Genomic DNA, 22656 nt, shown 5'->3' on the forward strand with positions numbered 1-22656 from the left:
CAAGCAAAACCTTCCTTGCACTAACACTGTCCAGACATCATCAGCATTAAACTTAATGAGCCTTATTTACACTGAGTCAGCTCACTCTGCTCTAGCTGTAAAGGGACCCTAAAACAAGTAAGAATGGGAATCATTTCCTCTAAGTTTTAGTGATTGACACAACTGCTCCCACAGGGGTTCAAGAGATGGTGGTAAGACAGTTCCATTTTCTTAGTTTTGTTGGATACCAAAGGTAGCCTGCAACCTTCTTGCTGTGGTGCTACAGCTTCACACAATTTTTGTGAATGAAAGACGGGACAGGGTAAGCAAGGAATGACAAAGGGATGAGATAATAGGACAGTGAAAAGAGAAATACATATTTCTTGGTGTATATTATTAGTAATAATATACTATATTAGTAATAATAAAGTTGAGGGAGATCGGTCAGGCTTCTATTGGAATTATATTATTTTTTCGAGAAGAACTGTATCACCACATGGATATCCAGATGATGCTTTGTCCTGCTCTCATTTGCAAGTTTGGCTATCTTATGTCCTCAGTGTTTTTCTGGGTTGGTAGCTGAGGCTTGAATCTGGTAAAAAGATTCATGGTGCAGATGCATAGACTAATTTTCCAGTCCATTGCTACTGTTTCTGTGCTGTACACTAAATTGGAGCTTACAGCTGTCACCCTGAAGAAGCAAGGTGTGGCTTGGAGGATTGCTGATGCTTTCAGGATCAGATGTTCAGCCCATCACCCTCCAAGAAAGAGATCTTGTTCTGACTATTAGTTACAGTTCCAAGGAAAGTCATGAATTCACTGCCAAGCAGAATGTGTAGGCATTACCTGGGTCATGTGTGTGTGGTTTTGTGGTAGTGAGATATGTGAGGAGAAACAACAGTGAGAAGTAACACACCAAGTCTCCCATACAAGTGAGTCAGAAAGGTAAATTAATTTCCCAACTGCTGTTTTCCCCTACACAGCAACTTTGCATAGGAACACCTTATTAGAAAAAAGTATTTGGATTGTGATGTGTGTGGGATTCATCTACAGGTTATACTTATTCAAAATGAGAGGGCTCAGTCTTTTAAAACTCACTTTACATCATGCCTTTATATAGTGGCAGAAATACCATTGTATATATGTAGTATATTCAGCACATGCACACAAATATAGAATGTCATGTGCTCTTTGTTTTGTGCTTACACTTCAAATAATTTCTGTTCAACCATGATATCCTTTGGCATGGATGGATGCTTGTTTGTAGAACAAGTAAAATAGTTCCTGAGTTAGAAAGGTCACAGATGGGGCAATGGGCCTGGGGACCCAAAGCTGGAAAATGTATTAACATAGTTTAATCAGTCATACTAAATTCCACTGTGGCATATTTCTTCAACAAATTAGTTAAAAGGATTCTGGGTTCTGTCAGTGGTAAAGAAAACACTTGTCTTTATTCTAAAAAGATTTTTTTTTCTTAAATTTTTTTGTGTCTGCAAGTTTTTTGGGTTTTTTGTTTGTTTGGGTTGGGGTTTTTTTTGGCATTTTTACGAGAGTCAGTTTAAGTTCATGCTCTAATGTTTAAACCTTATATTAGGATATTTGGCCTTTCCTGTAAATTTTGCCAGAGCTTTGTTGTGTAGCCTTGACCAAGTTACTCATTTCTTCTGTGTCTCACTTTCACTCTATTCAGGTGACTCTCCAGCACTGCCCTAAACTTCAATGTGTCTGTAAAATACAAAAGTGGAATGTGATGTTAGTATCAGATGGAATTTCTAAAAATTACTGCCATTCAAAGAAGTAGTAATTATTTGGAGGTTGGCTAATTTGTCTTTTCCAGCAGGTTCTCTGGCAAAGAGCCATCACTTCAAATATTGAAAGAATGTGCATGCAAACCACTGGTGTGTTTTGGCAGAACAATATGCTTAGGTGAGCAATGCCAAGCAAAGGAGTGCAAATGTGAAAGGATATCAGTGAGATTCCTCTGAAGAATGACTGTGGTTGTATAATTTCTAGAATGACCATGTGAGTTATGCAACATTAATTACCACTTGAATAGTTTGAAGCTAAAGTTGGAAACCAATTTATTGTGGCCATTCTTATGCATCCTATACAACTGGTACCCTGCCTCCTTCATCCCTTGAGAGGAAGGGTAAGAAAGGCACTTCAGGAGGGAACACAGTTCCTTTACTCTGGGGTGACTCTGCAATCATTAACAGCAGCACTCTAGTTGAGTTGCACTCTCAATACATTCAAATTGAAATTCCTTCTCTATTAGAGTGCTACCTCTTTTTCACAAGTACCTTGTAGAGCTTTATAGCTTGTAAGCTTCATAATGGTGGCATCCCACCCTGAAATACAACTGTAGTATGATACACTGTGCTGAAGACTCATCTGTGGTTGTTTTTTTCTTAAATATATATGCCTAATGCAGTTCTAAAAAGTAGAGAAGTAATTCACAAAATTCAGTAATTAGTGATACGGCAAAAATAGAATTCCTCTAAATCACCTTAAAAATTGGACTGTTTCCATCTACACCATTTAAATAGGTATTAATTTAAAACCAGCTGCTTCTTGCCTTTTGCATTTCAGTATTGCCCTGTTAGTTTTTTGTTCTTCCTCCTGAGGATTAAATCTGTGTCCTGCAGGCTTATCAGCCATGACTTTTTGAACGTGACAACGCTCACTGTGATCTCCTAACTCATCAATCAAGTGGGACCATAGCCTTCAAAAGGGTTTTACAGAGCCTCTTTCTTGAATAGTGCACAGTATTTCCATACTAAGGGCATGCTATGCCATAAAATAATGTTTATGTTGCTTTAGGCTTAATACCATACCATTTATGAGCACAAGTGCTGAAGTAATTTGGAAAGAGATGTTAACTTTATATCCTGCTAGGCAAGTAGTTTTATTACTATGTATGCAAAGCAACAGGAAAGCAAAGCTTTGCTTTCATATTTTATTAGCTATCATTATCATGTTTCGGGGCCTTTTCTTGTATCAGTATTTGCAAACATATAGAAGTCTTTCTTTATAGCATACTAAGCAGTTAGGAAATTAATAATGTAGCTTCTGAATCTTTAGAAAAAGCACTTGCTTTAGAAAACAAAGAATTACTTCAGCAATGAGGCTGAAAAATGCCAGATGTAGAAAAGTAACATTGTAGTTTGGCATTAGAAAGTGGGATGGAGATGAAAGCAGCTAACTTAACTGCTACGCAAAGCAATATCACTGTTGGTAGTGCCAGCTATTTAAATATGAATCAAGTCCCAGCATAGTCCTGAGATATCCGAAAGTCATTAAAATATACTTTAGGTTACTTTTTGTTTGCCCACTGATTTCATTCTTTGGGGTCGCTTTCTGGGTTTTTTGTCGTAAGTGGGAGATTGAGAAACCAATGTTAAGATTTTTCAAGGAGGGACTAGTTGTCAGAAGCATGAATTTTAATCAGATTACAAAGTACTATGAAATACCATAAACCTGTGAAAGTTTATAGTACTGTGATAAGCGAAGTTCTGAGATACAACTTTTTCAGTCTCTGAAATGGCTTTTGAGTGGGTTTGAAAAATGAAATTCTACACTGAGAAAATTCATGTACAATTAAATATCTTGTTTTGGTAATTTTTAAGGCTATTTTTATTCTTTCATACTTATTGTGGTTTATTTTTATACTATTGAAGACATCTCAAAAAACACTAATAAGAATACTGTACTAAAGGATCTTGATCATGTTCATGTTCAAATTCTAACAGAATGGAATTTCCTATGGAAATAAGTGTTGTCCTTTTTGTGAGAATTTGCTGTGTAAGAGTATATTTGCTAACCCCATTCTGAATCCAAAGTATTAATTACACTCAGGAAGTGGAATCCTAGAATATAGATTGCCTTGTATTAAAAAAAAGAAAGCATTTGTGACTTTATAAGGTATTCTGTAGGAATGAGAAGATTATCATGTAGGAACCAGTCTGGAGAGCCCTGCAGATTCCCTTGCTCATTGCAGGTTTTGAAGTTTTGCTCATTGCAGATGAGTTTTGAAGGTAAAGTCTACATGAAAGCAGCTAATGATGATACAGACGTGGCACAAGCATTGCCACATCACAATTGCTGCTTCTAGACTTTTAGATGATCATGATCTTTTTTAAAAAAAAGAAGGAAAATCAACTCAAAGAAACACCCAAACCAGCCAACTAACCAAACAAAACCACAATAAACCTCCTAAGATGACTGGTTTTATGACAGGAAATGAAATTACTGAGATAGCTCATAATAATCTGAAAAAATATTATGTTGTCTAATCTGAGATGTTAGCAAGCATTACTCATGCTGCAGGTTTAATGGTTAATTGAACATGCAAATTATCATTAAAGCCCCTCTATCTTAGCTAAAAACTTTTGAAATGTCTTTCACTGAAATTAAATGCTTTTTATCATTATACCTCTTGTCTTCCTGAGGTTCAGTCTTCTCTTTACCTAGCAACAGATTTTATTTAATGCTCATGATAATGAGAAAGTCAAACGTTAATAGAGGAAAGGTTACAGCTGTTCTTTATCCACTTGCTGCTGACACAGAATTTGTTCAATTGATATTGTGTGAAAAGTTCTGGGACAAGCAGAAAAATATGTGATTCTAATAATTAGAGATTTGTATACCATTATGGTTCAGTATGTCATTACAGAGAAGACCAGAAGCCTCTTGCACATGAAGCATACTATTTCTTCTCAATAAGATTTGATGGTTGGCCAAGTTAAGCTGTAAAGAGGTACAAAATGAGAACTATCTGCTTCCTGTGCATTTGTAGCAGACCGTTAAGGTATGGATCTGGATCTTGGTATGAATCTAGCAAATGCCAGGTGTGCTTTCCTAGTCTCATGTAGATGAACATCCGTGGGGTTTGGCAAGCTTCTGAATGAGCCTCTTCAAGAAGGAGGGATTTGCTATGCTTTTTGATTGGTTTGAAATCATGAAGTGTTGCAGTCAACCTTCTTCATTGCTAGTCAAACTAGTTTTGGCTTGAAAGACAACACAAGTTTCTTTCTTTGAAATCCGTATTTGTAATTTCTGGAGAAAAGGCCTTCTGTTCGTTATTCTTTCACGAATCAGCAATAACACGACTAAATACAGGTGGTTTGGGTTTATATCTAAGTTTAATTTGCAAAAGCAAGTAACCTCACCATGCAGTGTGAGCTGAAGTGGGGCCATGTGGAATTACCTTTGCAGTTCCCCAGTTGGTCCAGAATCTATTATTCCGTTGTTATGCACATCTTTTATTTGTAGTTATTTCAGCTCTTCCAAGTGATAAACTATGTTAGTGTGAGTGTTGAATGATAATTGAGAATTTGGTCTCTTGTTATGCCCAAAAATTCATTTTAAAGAAACATCAAATTTACAAGAAAACTTCACAATTCCAAATAACTGCACTCTGAGTTAAGCTGTTGCTGTTTATGTCATGGTCTTTCTTGATGGTAACATATCCAGTTTTTACACTGGAGTTCCAGGTTTACACAGAACAAAGGATGTCCTCCTCCAAAATAATTCTCAATAACATTTTACACTTGATATAATGATTAGACAGTCAAAAGAGGCAGAATATTGCTGGAAGAGAAAGAACGATCTCGAGATGAAGTAGATAAGAAAATGCCCTGTAAAAAATTAATTTTATACCAGTCTCCCTCCTGCTTGGCCAGTCACTTTTAAACAGATTTTCAAAGTTAGGGAGGAATTTAATGTTATTTATTTTCAAGTAGCCCCAGTGTTTTTGGGCCTAGACTTAAAAAAAATTCTAAGCACTACAGATCTAACTGGGGTGTGTACTTGTACTAGGTAAATTATTATAAAAAAGAGGATGCACAGGTAACAAAATGGACATCCAGAATTAATGGTGTTTTTATTGCCTTGGCATTCTTCCATAGAAAGAGGGAATGATAATTCTTGTTCACAAAAGGTGTGTGAGATAAATTCTGTACCATTTTTATAAAGTTTATAAAGTGAAGTTCTATTATGGTATTGAAAAACTTAGGAGGAGCCCATAATAACCCACTGTTTAAATGGCCTGCCTATTAAATATGGGCCAGGGAAACTCGATTGTGTACTATATGGGAAAGAGCAGAGGAACAAATATTCAATTACCTATGGGAATGTAATCAGTGCCTTGAGTGGGTTTGGTCATATCCTAAAGCATTTGCTGCAAGACCAGTGCATACACCAAAGGATGTCTTTTGCCTGTGTTTTGATTTTACAGATGCATAGTTGGGCACGTTTAATCTTATTATTGAGCATAACAAAACTTTAAATACAAATTTATTCATACTAAAATCGATCCATTAACAGATTCATGATCTTATATAAATACTGCATTACTGGATCATTGGATTTGAGGTAAATATCTAAACTGTTTCCTATTTCTAGTTAGCTGTAAGCATTTTGTAGTGCTTGTTGATCACCATGTTGCCAGGAGATGAGCAGAGAGAAGCAACTGGTTAACAGCTGGTTGCATCTGGTCACAGCCAGGAAAGCATAGCAATAGAATAAACAATTCAGTTTTCAACAGCTGCATTTGCAGTTACAGTCTACTGAGTAAAATAAGTGCAGTTTTCCAAGTATAATTTGTGAGTTAGAAACATAAATTATCTTTAGACATATTTAGTAGTAAAGAGAAAAAAAAAAAGATCCTATTTTATATTTTTTTCCTCTTTTACTATTGTTATTTTTAATTCCTGTCTTTGTTTTAACATCTACTAATAAACAACAGGCTTAAACATTTTAATTCTCTTCTGTGTTTTGCACCCTAATGTACATTTCTGTGTTTCAGTCTCCAGAGATTATTGCTCTCCTTTTTCACTTCTGGGAACACTTGAGTGCTGTTAAATATTCCCTAATAAACACTAAGTACCTTGCTAACAGTTTTTATTTTCTTTGGGATATCACCAGATACAATATTGATGGCTAAGTGTAGAACATGTTATTGAAGAACTAATTGGATTTGGAATGTTGTCAAGTAATGGAGTGCCTGAATATGCTACTGAAAGCCATCCAGAGGGTGGGAGATGGTCATACTGTTTGAAGACATCATGCTGGGGCCAAAAATATTTTTGTCTTTTATTCATCAATGTCAGCATTCTTAGATGTTAGTCTCTATTCTTTACCTGTCTTGCAAAGTAGTAGCCTGTGAACAGGAAAAAGAACCTTAGATCACAGGAATAGCAGATAATTGAATGAGGGCATATCAAGTTTAGGTGAGATTTTGGCAGATCAAAAGATCTTTCAGGTTACCTTTTGATCCACATACCAGTGCAGCTGCAGTTGCTGTTTTGTAGTGCCTATCCCTACATAAAAAGCTATTCCCAAAGTAACAAGCAGTAGACAAAAAAGTTTGTCTAAGTTACCAAAGAGCCTTAACAGTTTCTTCAACCTGTTCTTATCTCCTGAGTAAATAAAAAACTGCCAAATTATATATTTACTTGGGAGCTTGAAAGGCTTTCTTTAAAGTCATTAGTACTACTTGCATATCTAGTCCATATTTTATGGGCTCAAGGCTTTTTATTCACTTTTTCTCATTAAGTTTACCAATGTTTGGGGTCTGATTTCATAACATTTTATTTAAGCTGTTTTGATTACAGTCCGAATAAGGACAAGAGAAGTGAACCCAAGGCTGTATTGTAAAACATTCGTGATGCTAAAATCTTCTATCAAACAATCTTTTCTGTTTCAAATTGATGTGAACCAATACAGCAATTATTGCACTAACACTAACACTAATCATTGCACTAACAAACAAATAATCATACTAATATTAGTGTTAGCATATTTATCATGTTAGTTTATCTTATTCAATAGAGCATGAAGAATCTTAAGATATATTGTTTACTTATTCATCTGAACTTTGGTACGCAAAAAGTGTCATGCCAGAAAAGCCAGGAGAGACGATGATTTCCTAACTATAATTGTCACATAGGTAGACACACAGCTATGTGTATTTTTAAAAGTAGCCATGTTAAAAATTATAATTGAGCCATTTAACTTTATGTAACTGTATGTATGTCTTTGATTCATAAAGGTCATCAATCAGATACCTGAAAACATCTCTTGGTGAGTCCAAGTGTTAAAATGCTGTATTTTTCATCCATCACATCTTCACACAACCTAAAGGAATGTTACAGTTCATGTTAATAACCTTATAAGTACAAATCTATCACAGACAGCTTTTTACTTTATGTATAATCACAATATCAGCGAAGGTAACACCCTCTGGACACAAGCTGGCTTGTACCAATGGAATAAATGTCTTATGCTAGAACCAAGGCTCTAGATAGCTCGAGTTGGTCTGCACTTATGCAAAATTCTTTGTTCCATTTGAAATGTATTTCAGCCTTAGAACCTGGCTTTAGGTTAATTGTCTGAAGAGGCTTGAAATCACAAAACAGTCCATACAGAGTTCAGTTCACCCCAGAACAGAATAATGAAGGGACACAAGAAACAAAACCAGAAAAAAACCCCAAAAAAACAGGAAAGCAGACAAAATAAATGTCTCTTTTGCTTTCAGCAGAGTAATAAGCAGCCAGTATAGAAAACATGCACAATATTAGGGGTCCTTCAGTCTAGCACCTCTGCAGAGAGACAAGAGAAAGTGTCTGGTCTGATCTCTGTGCCTGCTCAATATACCTGACAACTGCGAGAGAAAGAAATGGACCCCACATCATTGGTACCAGCCCATCATTACTGTCCAAAGGGATGTCAGAAGTAGTTGCTTACTTTGCAATAAATGTATTTCCCCTGAATTGTTAACAGCATTCTCAAAAGGACACCTCACACTGAGGTGTGAATGGAGCATTTTGATCCAGGAGATACCAACACCCATACTCCCCTGTGAGTGTGGACTTCAGCTCAGCTAGATTAAGAGAGGAAGGTGGGGACAGTGGTCATGTCTTGAAGCAACATTTAAATGTGTAATTTTAGCCAAGTTGAACGTGTGTGTCCCCATGCTCTTTTCACTGATTACAACGTCACTGATAAATCATACATGTGTTTTTACATAAAAGTGCTATTTCTTGGTGTCAGTGACCAGGTGCACAGGTATGATGAATGAATGACAGTGTTTTGCCCTCTGAGTAAAAGTATGATTTGGGTTAAACTTACATATGTGAGTTTAGAATGGCATGCTTTCATATATTTTTTTTGATCTTCCAAGAAAGGAAGACCAGTGCAAGGAAAATATCTGAGCCATGCCACTTCAGTGATAAAAAACCCTAAGCTTACTCTCATCACATAGCAACTTCTGGTGTCAAACACTGTGACTACTTAAGAACAGTCAGAAAAGACAGAGAAGTGGTATTATTAGAAAGCATTGTTTCTGTTTCTCTTATCCTGTTGACCATTGTAATCTTTCCACTCAATGTATAACTCATGGTGTCAGCACTGAACCTGGTCCTGATCCAAACACAGGAAGGGGGAGATTTTTAAATGCCAGCCATCTGTTTGCTCCTTAAAGGAATGCTTGTCAGCTACTAAAGCCACTGTCAGCAACAGGTAGAGGAATGTGAAGAATGCTTAGAAAAAATGCATTAAATGCATGTCTTATTTTCTTATCTCTTCTCTCACACAACAAGAAGACACTTGCCATCAGCCCTGTAATTGTCTCTTGGCAAATTGTTTCATTACTATTTCCTGCCACAGACAGAACAAATTGTCATTATTCTTCTAGTCTAGATTTCTGTTTGTCTGTATAAATGTGGTGTGGCCAAGAAAGGTACCTTTACAAAGTATGAACTACCATCTGCTGTACTGTTATACCATTATGCTTCTGAGTCTTTCAGACAGGTTTTTGCTAATATCAAGAAAATTATTTTGAGAATTATTTTTCAATGCAATAGTTGCTTATAAAATTATTTGTTTGCTTATTTTCTCCATCGCTGTGGAATTTTTGGGACCAGCAATAGGAGAAAACAGCAGAAAAACGAAGGTGGAAAATGCATTTGAGCAGAATACTGCAAGGCAATAAAAGTCACATAAAACTCTTGTAGTCTTATTCTAGGAGAAATCCAAATCACAGATTTGCATATGATTTTACTGTATTATTTGTGCCACTTTCTCTGGCTTATTTAGTCTGTAATGACCTTGAGCAGTAATATCCATTTTAACTACATTACTACACTTTTTTTGAACATAAAATTAGAAGAAGTCTGAGGCCACTCTGAAAAAAAGGTTTAGTTGCCTAATCTGTGGTTGAGTTTGAGATTAGAAGCACTAGTTCCTTACTGGTTATTCTCTCAGAGAGCAGTGAAGCACTGCAGTACTGTGACAGCCATCCTTACAGTGTGGAGAAGCCGGGTGATCCCACTGGGAATGCTCTGGAACATGTTGGGCTGCTCTGCTTATGGAAGAGGAGTGCGTCTGTCAAGCTGATGGACACTGCATATGCTTTTTGGAAGGCAGCAGACATGAAAAAGAGAGTTAGCACTGAAAAAAAAGGCTATGTGGGCTTTCAGCTAATGTATCTTGGCACAGTGCCACGGAGCTATGCGGGTTTATTAAATGTGAGAGCTGTTGCCTATGTGCAAATTAGGACTGCCACCTGGCTGGTTTCCAGCTGTCTTGCCTGGTTTTGTTCTGAACTTGCTGGCTGCTGTTGGAGCTACTGTACAGTTTGGTCTGGACATTCTCAGCAGATGTTTCTTTGGTAGGTGGATGGCCTTTACTGTATTGAAGATGACAGGATTTTTACCTGTGTTTTAGCAATAAAAAGCTGCTGAAGTCACAGAGGTGATTATTCTGAAATGTTAATAGTGGTGAGCAACCTGACAAATTAGAAAAAAAGGGTCACTTAAAATGTAGTAAAAACAGGATAGCTTCATCCAAATAAAATGATGGTGAAAAGGCATGCAGTCTCTTTGACTGTGATTCTTTTTATAGCCTTTTCAAATTATTAGTTATGTAGATGAATGTAGAGAATAAGTTACAATAGAAACATATTTTGATGTTGCATTCTAGGCCAACAGAAGCTACTAAATAGAAGTTTTACTTCCTAAGAATTTTAAAAATGTCTTTGTTATTTCTTTCTTGGCTTTTGTTTTCTGTCTGACTCGAGATATTTCAACTGATAGACTTTTGGTGCTTAATTCAGTTACTAATAAGGGCCATTTTCTCAGATTCTTAAGAGAAGGTGCTCTGTGTTTTTCTTGATTACTCAACCTTTCTTTCACAGTGGCCAGTACAAGCCACAAAGACAAGACTGAGAGTGCAAGTGCTGGATGTTTTAGTTAATTTTATGTTCAAAGCATTTGAAGAATAATTTTATGATCTCACTCAACTTCCATTTTTAAGACAGAGGTGATATTTCCAAAGTTCTGGTGGGTGTCCAAACTTGTCCACACATTTCAGAGGCAACATTTGTATTCTGCCCATGCATAGGAATGTATGTCTGTGCTACACAATACAGCCTAACTCAGGTGTGTTTGGTCAATGGACCTTCTTGGCTGCCTTTTCTTGCATTTGAGAAGTTGTATTATTTTTCTTACAACTTTGAAACAGTCTTAGCAACGTGTACCAGGCTACAGAACATTTGCATTCTCTTGTATAGATGAGAAGAAAGGCTGAACATTAATTCCAAATAAACCATCATCCCTTTTCCCCTCCACATATAACAGTATCCGGATGTTTTACTTCTGCTGGAAGCAACTCACTAGCACCTAATACTTACAATATGTGTATAAACAGAGAGGTCTTGTTTACATGCCAAATGCTTGCACTCACCCTGCTGTCCAGTGCTGGGAATAGAACTGTGTGGCTGTGAGTGATCCTGGTCCTTTGCAGAAAGTTTTGTGCTGCAAAATGACTATTCAGATCATCATGGGTATTCCTAAGATGTGGGGAGGGGAAATGGAGGTAGATTGCGTGGGTATCATGAAAAGAAAAGATGAGTGCCTTTTTTCAAACCTGATTCATTCTTACCCCTAAGCACAATACAAGTGTTGAAAAGCCCCCAAAACAGAAAAAAAACCCCAGGTTTTCTGCTTCTGTTAGCAGCAGGTAATCTGCTGTGATCAGATGTTCAACACATAATATACTGCTCTCAGTTCAAGAACTTTGGAACAAAAAGCAAATGAAATTGGGTGAGACATCATCCACCTAGCTTTTGGGATCAAGATGTTGTGTTCAGATTAGATTTTAAATTAGTAAGTGTTTATTATCATCTTATATCCTAACAATTCATAGAAAAAATATAACAATGTAAAGATGAGACAGCTGCATCTTGTAAATATTTGTATATCCTTAACACAATTTTCTAGCAATTCAGATAACGTCACATCTGTCACCTTTACAATATCTTGCTTAGATGTCCCTGGCATTTGTGGGGAGAGGCAGTGGTAGGTGCGTGGAAGTCCTAAAGATGCTAAAGGTTATGAAACAACTTTGCCTTCAGGGACACTTGACAGTACACAATCTGCAATGTATCAGCACCCTCCCCCCACAACAATTACAGCTTTTTTAAATTTTGCAACATTAAGACAGCTTGAAAGCACAAATTCTCTTGAAAGTACATGCTTACATTTTATGTCTGTTAAAATTATCTGGATTTTAGTTAATGGATTTTAGCTAATGAATTTTAAATGTTCTATAACTTTTGAACACTATTCATATATTTTTTGAGTTTTACTCTTCCTTCATGCAATCTTGCTGGCCTTCATCAATTATAAACACTTAATGGTCAGCAGAGCCAATTTTGCTGGCACCTCATTCCTGAAAACATTTCCAGGGCATTTTCAGATACTGGGATGTCACATCAGCTTAGCATGTTCAGCAGCCATCTCCCTCCTTTTCTTCTGTAGGAGAAATGCTTCTTTACAATTTTCTCACAGCTGCAAGAAGCTGAATGAGCTTGGAGCTTGGTTATGGCAATAACACTTTGAACCCAGAGGAGAACCATGTATCAGGATATAACCCTGCTCCATTTCCCATTTAGGACAATGTAAAAATTTCTACTAACCACAATAAGGGCAGAAAAGGAGGCAGTGTCTTTTACTTAACTGGCACAATGCTTAAGCATGAAAAAACAATGTAGTTCTGGTATATCCCAATTAGGGTGCATATATTTCTGTTCAGATGCTCTGCATGCAATCTAACTGTGTAATAAATATGAGTTAGAGCCCCTATTTAAATATTTACATTTGAGGCTCAGCTAGTCCTGTCTTTTTCTTTAAACCATTACTTACTTACCTTTAATAATTCTACACTTTTCACGTGGTTTTGACAGTGGATTATGTCAAGGTTTTTATAGTAGTTTTTATACTGTACTGTAGCAAGAACAGTAGATGACTTCTGGGACTTTGGAAAGTGAGCAAGGGAGAAAACTTTGTGCAGTAGAAGTTTTATTTTAGCAGAGCATTGGGCTATTTTCCAATGAGGGAGAGAGCTGTAAAAATAGGATGCTATGTGTCACAGCTAGGGGATCAAATCTCCTCACTGGGATGCAAATACAGTGTACAACCAAACTAAAGGAGATGTGAACAGACTAAATTGATATTTGATAAGGAAAACTAGGAGTCAAAGATCTGCATGCTAATGCTAGGAACCCAGATGAAAAGGAGAAAGAATTGGAATTTCTAATGCCTTTGGACATGATCCAGGCACTAATTATAAGGAAAATACATAATTGCTGAGTATATATATTAGGGGGGTGGAGGGGGGATGGTTCTGCATTTGGAGTGATGATCTATGAGTTGGTATCATAATCCATCCACCAGCCAACTGGATATAAAAAGGATTTGAATAGACATCTTCTAAATACAGTATTTTTGAAATAATTTTCTAACTTCAGATTCCTTAAAGATTTGGTTTCTCCTGTGCCTTGTCTGATATTATTTACTTGTAATTTCCAAAGAAAATGTGACAACTTCATGAAACTGCTAAATTGTTTGTGTAGGATCACTATACAGTAAAAGGAAACAGGGATATTGGAGTAATCATAGGCTGGATAGTGTGGTACAAATCCTCAGAGGGAGGGTGAGAGAGGCCTCACACATAATTCACTTAAAAAGGAGTGAAGAGTGAGAAGCATAATTGATCAAGATCATTTTCTGAAAATTAGATTATTTCAAAGAATTTGGTGTGATACTCTGACAAAATTATGATTGTTTGAGAAAACTGTTGTGTAGCTCTATTTGGACTCTATAGGGTGAATGACTTCCTATTACCTCATAGGATTATTCAAAATACAGCACAGTGCACTAACAATAAAGCATAATAAGATATTAAGAGATGGCTGACAGATCAGAAAAATAGTTGTCAATAGAGAATCCTCATGCAAATGTCTGTATTTCTGCATTAGATATAACTTTTTTCAGCATTTTCATAAATGTCTTGAAAATGGTAAACTCACTACCAATGAAGTTTCTAAAAAATATTTTAAAAGGTGCTTTGCAAACTACTGAGGTGAGCAATACAGTCAGAATCAAAAACTTCTAAGGAAGCTGGCTTGTGCCAAATTGTTTCTAGTGCTAAGTACTCAGTTTGAAGATCTCTGAAGATTTTTTCTTGTTTCTTCTTCAGTTTCTTTGATGTCATTGCATTGCATCTTTGTGTTCTCTCACTTACAAAGTGATTCTCTTGTCTGCTAGATGTCTTTTGAGTTCTCTATACTCAAAAAATACCAGTCTACTCCAGACATGATTACTTGGCTACATCAGTACAAAAAAAACCCCAGCCACTCTCTCATTTTGAGGGCAACTATCGTGATCTGGGCATTTCTGTCGTGTTACATTTTTCTTACTTTCACAACAGGATGGTTTAATCTAATTTGCCTTTTGGGAGTGGTCCCTGACCTTTGCTAGTTCCCAGGCTTTTTTCTGGAGCAGTGACAAGGTTAAAATGCTGGCAGGGACTGCTGAGTGTTCTGTCAGTGTGGGTGGATGAGTTCCAGAAACAAAACCTATGCTTGGGTCTTCATTATACTGGTGCACATACAACCTCTCTGTGCAAATCAGTGCTCTGCCTCCTCTCTCTGACATCTTTTAATGTGTACTCATCTGACAATCATATTCAGTGCACATGAAGTGAAAAATGGATTTCCCTGCCTGTGATCACCACTTTTAACAAATACATCCTCGCAGCTACCACTTTTCATGATCCCTACTGCATGGACTCTTCATGTAGAATGATAACCTGAACATCACTTTCAACCCTAGCCTCTCCTCAAGCCTCCTACCCTGCCTTAGTCCATCAATAGTCCCATGCAGCTTACACTCACAGTGCAAAAATGAAAAAAGTAATAATAATAATAATAAAAAAGAATTATAATAAGCATAAAATTATATGGAGCAGGGAATTTGAAGTGCACCCTCAAAGTGGGGAAGGATATGGAGCACAGGGAGAGTCATATGACAGGAAGCAGGTTATGGATTTATAAACCATAACTAACATATAGTTAAACATTAAATTCTAGAAATATATGTGGATTGACAGAAAAAGAATACAGGCAGGGAAGTGATTTTTCCTCTGCAAGTGACTCTTCTCACTGGGTTTAACTACCCAACCACTTCTTATCTGCTCAAGAAAAAAAATAATGTAGAAATAATTTTGATGTTCACATTTTCAAAAGAGATAGTGAACAATTGGAAGCAGTATAGAAAAGACTCATAATAATATTCAAGGACTGAAGAAAGTACCATAAAACAGTCTGTTTATCAAAGCTAACTGATAAAACATGTAAATACCTTCTTGTTACCTGATGCTGAACTGAAAATGCTCTCACCCTTGACAACAGCTGAGATGTGAATAGGGAGAACCTGTTCCAACCTGAAAAAATATGTTGGAATGGAAAGGAATGTTATGCTATTTGCTTCTTCTCTATTTAAGTGTCACTGCTTTTAGGTACTAGAATATATTTTCACATAAAGTACTTAGTGTCACATAGGTTGCTTGTGTAGGCAACCAGAAAAGCAATGGTACTTTTATCACTGAAAGAGTAATGCAAAATTAGTTCATAAACACAGAACAGCCTTTGTTTCTGACTGTTGATGAGTTATTGGAAGTAGTGACTAATAACTAATATAACTTTAAGGTGGTGCATTGCCTGTACCTGCAATTTTTTGTACTATTTGTTTGTCCTTCCAGGTGTCCAAAAATAGGTGTAAAACGCATGGAAAGTGTATGCTATTCAAATAGAAGTGAGAAGATTGTTGAAGATCTAAAACATAAAACCCCTAGGCCAATTCCTGTGTGCTGTAACTCCATTTAATGCAAATGAAGTGAAAAAAAATTTACCAGTGATGAATCTAGCTCAAGCTGTTAATTTATTAAACTATATAAAGAAGGGAGCAAAATAGTGGGTTTATTCCTAAAGATATTTCCTGAAGCTGTATGTTAAATGTAGAAGACTGCCTCACTGATTTATTAAGACTTTATAGAGCAGTACACTGTGAGCAGAGACGTCAAAATGAAGGATTTTTAGATGTTTCATTTAGCTATTTCTGTATGGGATTTTTTTTCTTTGAGAAAGGCTCTGCATCATGCTGATGAGTACAATATTAATGACTACTGTATCATACCACAGTCATCACACCATGAAGACTATTGCATTCCTCAATAAATTTCACTATTGCTTTCCCCTCTTAGGAAAAAATAAAAATCTGCCTTGATTTTACCCTTTAGTTCTGCCTTTTGTGCCATGTGCCCAGGTCTTTGAGGGACAAATGTCCCCTGCTTTTACTGAGAATAGGTGGAGGGTAGGCAGCATCTTAAAGACATCCCTGTTAAGTGCCCAGCAATATGGGGAATGAGGCCTGGCTTTCATTTGCTGTTCAATAAGTGTATGTAATGCACATTAAGATTGGTGGCATTAAAGGAAATGTGAAGTTGGAGTCACTTTACTGAAGTCAATAAATTCAGTGGATCCGGTATCTAACCCTTTTAAAAGTGTGGCTCCATTGATTTAAAACATGAGAAGGATCTCTCCCTGCATATTGTCCTGGGGATTGAATAGTCTTCAGCTCTAGAAGAACTGAATATTAGAACTCTAATTTACAATCAGCACTGTAAAAAGTTTTTTAGTATACAGATTGTCTGGCGGCAGCAGCAAGCACAAATGTGTTTATTGAAACCCATTCTAGAGCATTGTAATTGTCCTTATTTAGGCAGTCTTAAAAAGAGAGAAATATGTAATTCATTGCGATCTTTAAAAACTGTCTGACCAAGGCTCATGACAAATGCTTACAAATGGGGATTAAAACCTGAGCTGTCAGTGAGATAATTAGTTTATTCCAGCACACTGCAAGGCTGTGGTTGTGATGATGATGGGTGCCATCTGATGAGTAAGGAGTCATGTTACAACACAAGCACATGCTCCCCCTTCCCTCCCCTCTCCTCCAGTATAGACCTTATTTAGCCAGCTATGACACTGCCTTTCACAAGAGAAAAAAGGAATTGTTTTAGCTCCTCTATTTTCTGGTTCTTTTCAAGTAGTGATTGACAATCCCCATTTGGCTAGAGTAGCATCTGAGACCAGAGATGTCAAAGAGAAATATTTGTAAATTCTGTCCTCATTCTTAAAGTAATTATTTTTAGTTTCCACTAAGCAGGCAACCATACCCAGATATTCATAAACAGGTTCCTAATGCAAGAACTGTCAGTAAATTGGCCATGTTACAAAACAAATTGTTCCCTCTGCCAAGGTTCCATGTTCTGGACTTTCTTTCTACCAGCATTGCTGGTCACAACAAGTGAATGTTGTGGGTAATCATTTTTATATAGATAGGACAGCTGTGGAGGGAAAGAAGGAGGAGAAATTAGGTATCTCTTCTGCTTTAGCATAACTGCAGAGCACAGAATAATGTGCAGCTAGTCAGGAATGAATTCAGACAGGCAGAAATCTTCACACTAGATAAACTCTAGGGTGGTCTATGGACATTATTAAATTCAAGTCCCTGTCTGCAAATTCTTATCCTTCAGTCTGTGAGAATGAAATTCTGAAGATCAGATCATAACACTAGCAGACTTCTTACCATGTGTTTTACCCACAAATAGCAGGAGAATGAAAAAAATATTCTTTTTTTTTAAAAAAAGTATATTCCTTATCAGAATAGCAACATTGCTTTATAAAATGCCAGCTGACTTCAAATGTGTCAAATAATCTTTTGCCCTCTTTGTTTTTTTATTACCTTCAATTTATTTAGGTTCCTAAATTTACTTTTTGTATTATTTCAATGCTTTCCAAGTATTTTGTAATCAAACGGTGACACAAAGAAATATTACTGGCTTTCTTATGTCAGACCTGGAGGTGCATAATCCATTCTAGGGAGAGTAAAAGTAGAAAGATGAACCAAATGTAGGAAAAGAATTGTTAAGCTGTTAGCCTGCAAATGACAACTCCTTTTAGGAAAATAAATAATAAAACTGGATCTTGAGAACTAAAGAGCTGGCAGCTCCATAGTTTAAGACTGAAGTTTCCAGACTCAATGAAGCCAAAGAAACCTTATTGTGACAGTTAGACCTATCTCTGCAAAGGACAAGTCTAGTGAGAACAGCTTTCTCCAGTGAAGCTATTAACAAGTGGCAGAGGAACTGAAATGCATTTATTGCAAAATATATGCCGAGCCATAGAGAAAGAATCCAAGTGTGAATAATGCTGCAGATGGGATTTCTTTGCATTACCCAAGTAAACATAATGTAATACCAAAGTGTTCATTGGAAAGGCTGAGGTTTTATTCATGACATAAAGCTTGCCACTTCAAAATAGGTAAAAATGCAAAGGGATAGCATGCATTTTATTGCTTTTCTTACTCACCTGAGATTCACTCAAAAGAAATAATATGAACTTCTTCCAGTTTGTAACTCGTGTCATGGTTAAGTTGTATTCACGGGATTCCTGCTGATGTCACTAGGACATTAAAAGGCAAAGCATCTCCACATCACACAAAGGTTGTGACGATTTTTACCACAGATAAGAGATCTGCATTGCAGCCAAGTGAAGGAAATTTTGTTCATGGTCTTTAATAAACTTCCTGTCACATCTATCACTCCTGAGCTCAATAATTTCAAGCTTAGTGAACCTTCTTCTTTCATGATTAGTGAAGTGCCTGTAGCTGGCTAACAAAGGTTAGTTATTTTCTAAATGTCTGTTTTAGCAGAGTGTAAATGACTGGAGAAGAAAAGAAGTGCAATGCATGCATGCAATACTTTGATGTGTGGAGATTAAATATTTTATGAGGCGATAAATATTTTCCTGGTGCGTCAAATGTGCAGTGTGTGGTTTTGGTGTGTTCTTTTTTTTTTTTTTTCCTTTTCTGTATTAAAAAAGTGGATAGTTGTGTTATAGTGTTATAACATTTGTGATTATAAAAGCAAAGGCATTTCTCTTGTGAACTGAGTCACATTTCTGTAACTCCTTTCATTTCAGTCAATGGTTAAGCACATGACTTGTGTTTATGTAGTATGATGTACTTTTGATATGGTAAAACTTACATGGAAACATGCACCTTGGTTTGGAGAGATGTGATCAATGTCCTTTGAGTGTGAACATGTTTTGCGAAATGAATCCACCAAGAGGTTTTCCTCACAGCTTAATTTGTAGAAACTGCTATAATCTTTTTTAAGGTTTTGATTCAGGAAAAATGTTACTTGTGTAGTTACTACCACCACATACTGCTTTTTGGATGCAGACTAATATAAAACTGTGTTGTGTGAATCACTCTCTAAAGGAGTCTGACAGCATTTTATAGTGACCCCTGTGCCAGTGCTAAACTCTGGATGATGTTCTGAAAACGTGTGAGCAAGCTGGGGTCACACCAGGCAAGGATTGGAGCAAGAGGTTTCTGAGCAAAAAAATTGTATTGATGGATTCTATCATTTGATAGATTCAATAATTTATGATTTCTCCTTTTAAATTCAGAAGCTGTGTAGGTTCAGGTGAAGCCTGTGTCTTCAATTGCTGAAATTTAAATCTGGAAATTCTGCAGTTTAGCAAATTCCATGACAGTGCCTGTGGAATTGCAAATCAAGACAGCTTGGTCACAAATGGCTGTCAGACATGGCTTGCACTATCAAGAGTTAAGCAGAGATGGGTGATTGGCATGAGCTGCATATTTTTAGTTAAGAGATTAAATATCCATATAATTACTATTTTTACCTTTTTAATTGTGAAATAGGTTGAAACAAGAAACAACCAGATTTAAAAATTAATTTTTCATTTTCTTGCATTTTTCATTGCATTAATTAATAAATTACTTTTAAAATGGCTTATTTGTAAGAAAATTGATCTGCTTAGCTGACTTTCACCTTTCCTTCTTCAGATCTGCCTCCAGGGCAAACATCTCTTCAGCTACACACCTGGCCTAGAAGAAACCTCACATTTCAACCTCTACTTGTTATGACAGTGCCTGGTATGATGATCCTATTGCAAAGCAGGAGGTGTGACAAGTGAGGTGCAGTTGATGGAGCAGCTAACCCTTCTGAGTCATGCTGCTGTTTCCAAGCAGTTTTGTGTCAGATCTAGTGGGAAAGGGTGTATGGGCTAGGAAAATCAGTCCAATGTAATTCCTTATCCAGGACTAAATAATTTTGTTATCATGTAAGGTGTGCTAGCAGTGCTATTTTGGGTGAGGTTGTGTTCATGTACTGCTGCTTTAACAGAGTACTGGTGGTAAGAGGGATTACTGAAACTGGCTTTGTGGATGGGGAAAAGGCATTCCACAGAAGTACCTGGGTGCAGGAGAGTGTTCATGACAGTCCTCTGTCATTGGCTTTTCCTGTCTTCACTGGTTCTTCTCATGGACAGAATAAAGAAATAAATTTTTATTCTCCAGTCTAATTAATGTTGATAAAGAACATCACTGCCTGTCCCTGGAATTGCTTTCACATTTATGCATGTGTACAGGATGAGGCAATCTCTGCTAATTGCCCTTATGTAACACTTTGGCCTTAGAGTATGCTTGAATATTTTATAAATAAGATGGATCCTGTTTTTTCCAAATTTTATGTTCACCACAGTTGGAAGAGTGGCTCCATTGTGCAAAAGAGATGTAAGAACATTATTATCTATGGACCCTCCATTTTGCATTGCACCACTCAAGTGCCTTTTTTGTGTCTCTGAACAGCAGCAGGAACTCTACCTTACTCATCTTACACCTTGGGTCAGGCAGGTTGTAGCAATGGAAAGTTACTATCTACAAACATATTGTTTCAACATATTGTTTCATTAGTTTCTTATAAAAAAAATAAAAATTAAAAACCTGTCCTAAAGGCATAAAATGCAACAGAAAGCCAAGCTCCATTTGTGTTTGGCAGAGGGTGGTGGGGGTGGTGAGTGTTTACTTTTGAACTGGTGTGAAAACAAATTAAACCAACTACTGTTCTAGGAACAAGAAATTTCTTTGTGGTATGTGTATTATCTTAAGCATTTTTTTTTTTAAGACTTAGCTTAACTAATATTTGAAGCTAGTATGACCTGCCCAAACTAATGTTGGTGATAGCAATATAAATGTGAATCTAGGAGGTCCAAAGGTAGTAAAACCAAAAAACCAAAAAAACCCCCAAACCAAAAAAAAAAAAATTAAAAGCCCCAAAAAACACAAAAAAACCCCCCATCCTCAAACAAACAAACAAAAAAAAAAAAAATGAAAAGCCCCAAAAAAACACAAAAAAAACCCCATCCTCAAACAAACAAACAAAAAACCCCACTAAAAAACTCAAACCCCCAAAACAAAACAAAAAATCCCCAATAAAACAAACAAAACCAAAACCAGAATCAAACCAAACCAATCCAAAACAAAACAAAACAAAACCAACCAAACAAGCAAACAGAAATACCACAAAAAACCCGACCAAACAAAACCCCCCCAACAACAACAAAAGAAACACAGGACTGAAGCACCACATTCTTAACTGAAAATCAACCCTCATTTTCTAGTGTTAATTATTTAAAGTCAGTCAGTCTTGCATTTCATTTCCATAAAAAGGGCACAAGAAAGGTTACAAATCCCGTGTCATCTACTGTGAATGAATTCTTTTTTTGAAGCTGTACAGCCTACAGTATTTAAATTATGCCATCACTGAATATTTTTCCTCAGTCAGGAGCTAAGCCTAATGAGCTAAGAAGAGAATACTTATGCACAAAGATACCTGTGGAGCTCAGAAAATATACAATCCTCACTTAAAAGTCCTCAGAGCTGGCTCAAAGCAAGAATTTGCACTGGTGGTGAACACAGTGAGAGCTACTTTGAAAGCAGCTCCTGTGAGACAAATACCACTCTCCCATTCTTCCATGTTTTCTTCCCATTCATTTCTATTACGACTTGAACCTTTCCTTACTGAACAAGAGGCAAGTCTATAATCGATTTTCTGAGCTAGAAAGAAATTTCTATGGGGTTTCTTTCTTTTTAAATAACATTACTTATATATAAAGGACTAGATTTTGGTTTCAGTTGTACCTTCATAAACTCTGCACATTTGGGGAGATTTGCCACGGTTTTTCTTACACAATGACATACTTTGGCAGGTGAACTGCCAAACATCAAGAGAGTTAAGTACAGCATCCTAAAGTTGAAAATTAATGAGAGTTTTAGCTTCTTTAGCCATTAGGTAAATTGATGCTCAACATAGTAATACTTTTTTTCACTTCTCACAGAGAAGCTGAATGAGTATGTTTTGTAAGAATCAATAATTGAAAGAACAGGTTGCTGAAACATGTGCAAAGTC

The sequence above is a fragment of the Onychostruthus taczanowskii genome, unplaced genomic scaffold, assembly GCF_017590055.1.
Source record: "Onychostruthus taczanowskii isolate IOZ18803 unplaced genomic scaffold, ASM1759005v1 scaffold11, whole genome shotgun sequence".
Taxonomy (NCBI): Eukaryota; Metazoa; Chordata; class Aves; order Passeriformes; family Passeridae; genus Onychostruthus; species Onychostruthus taczanowskii.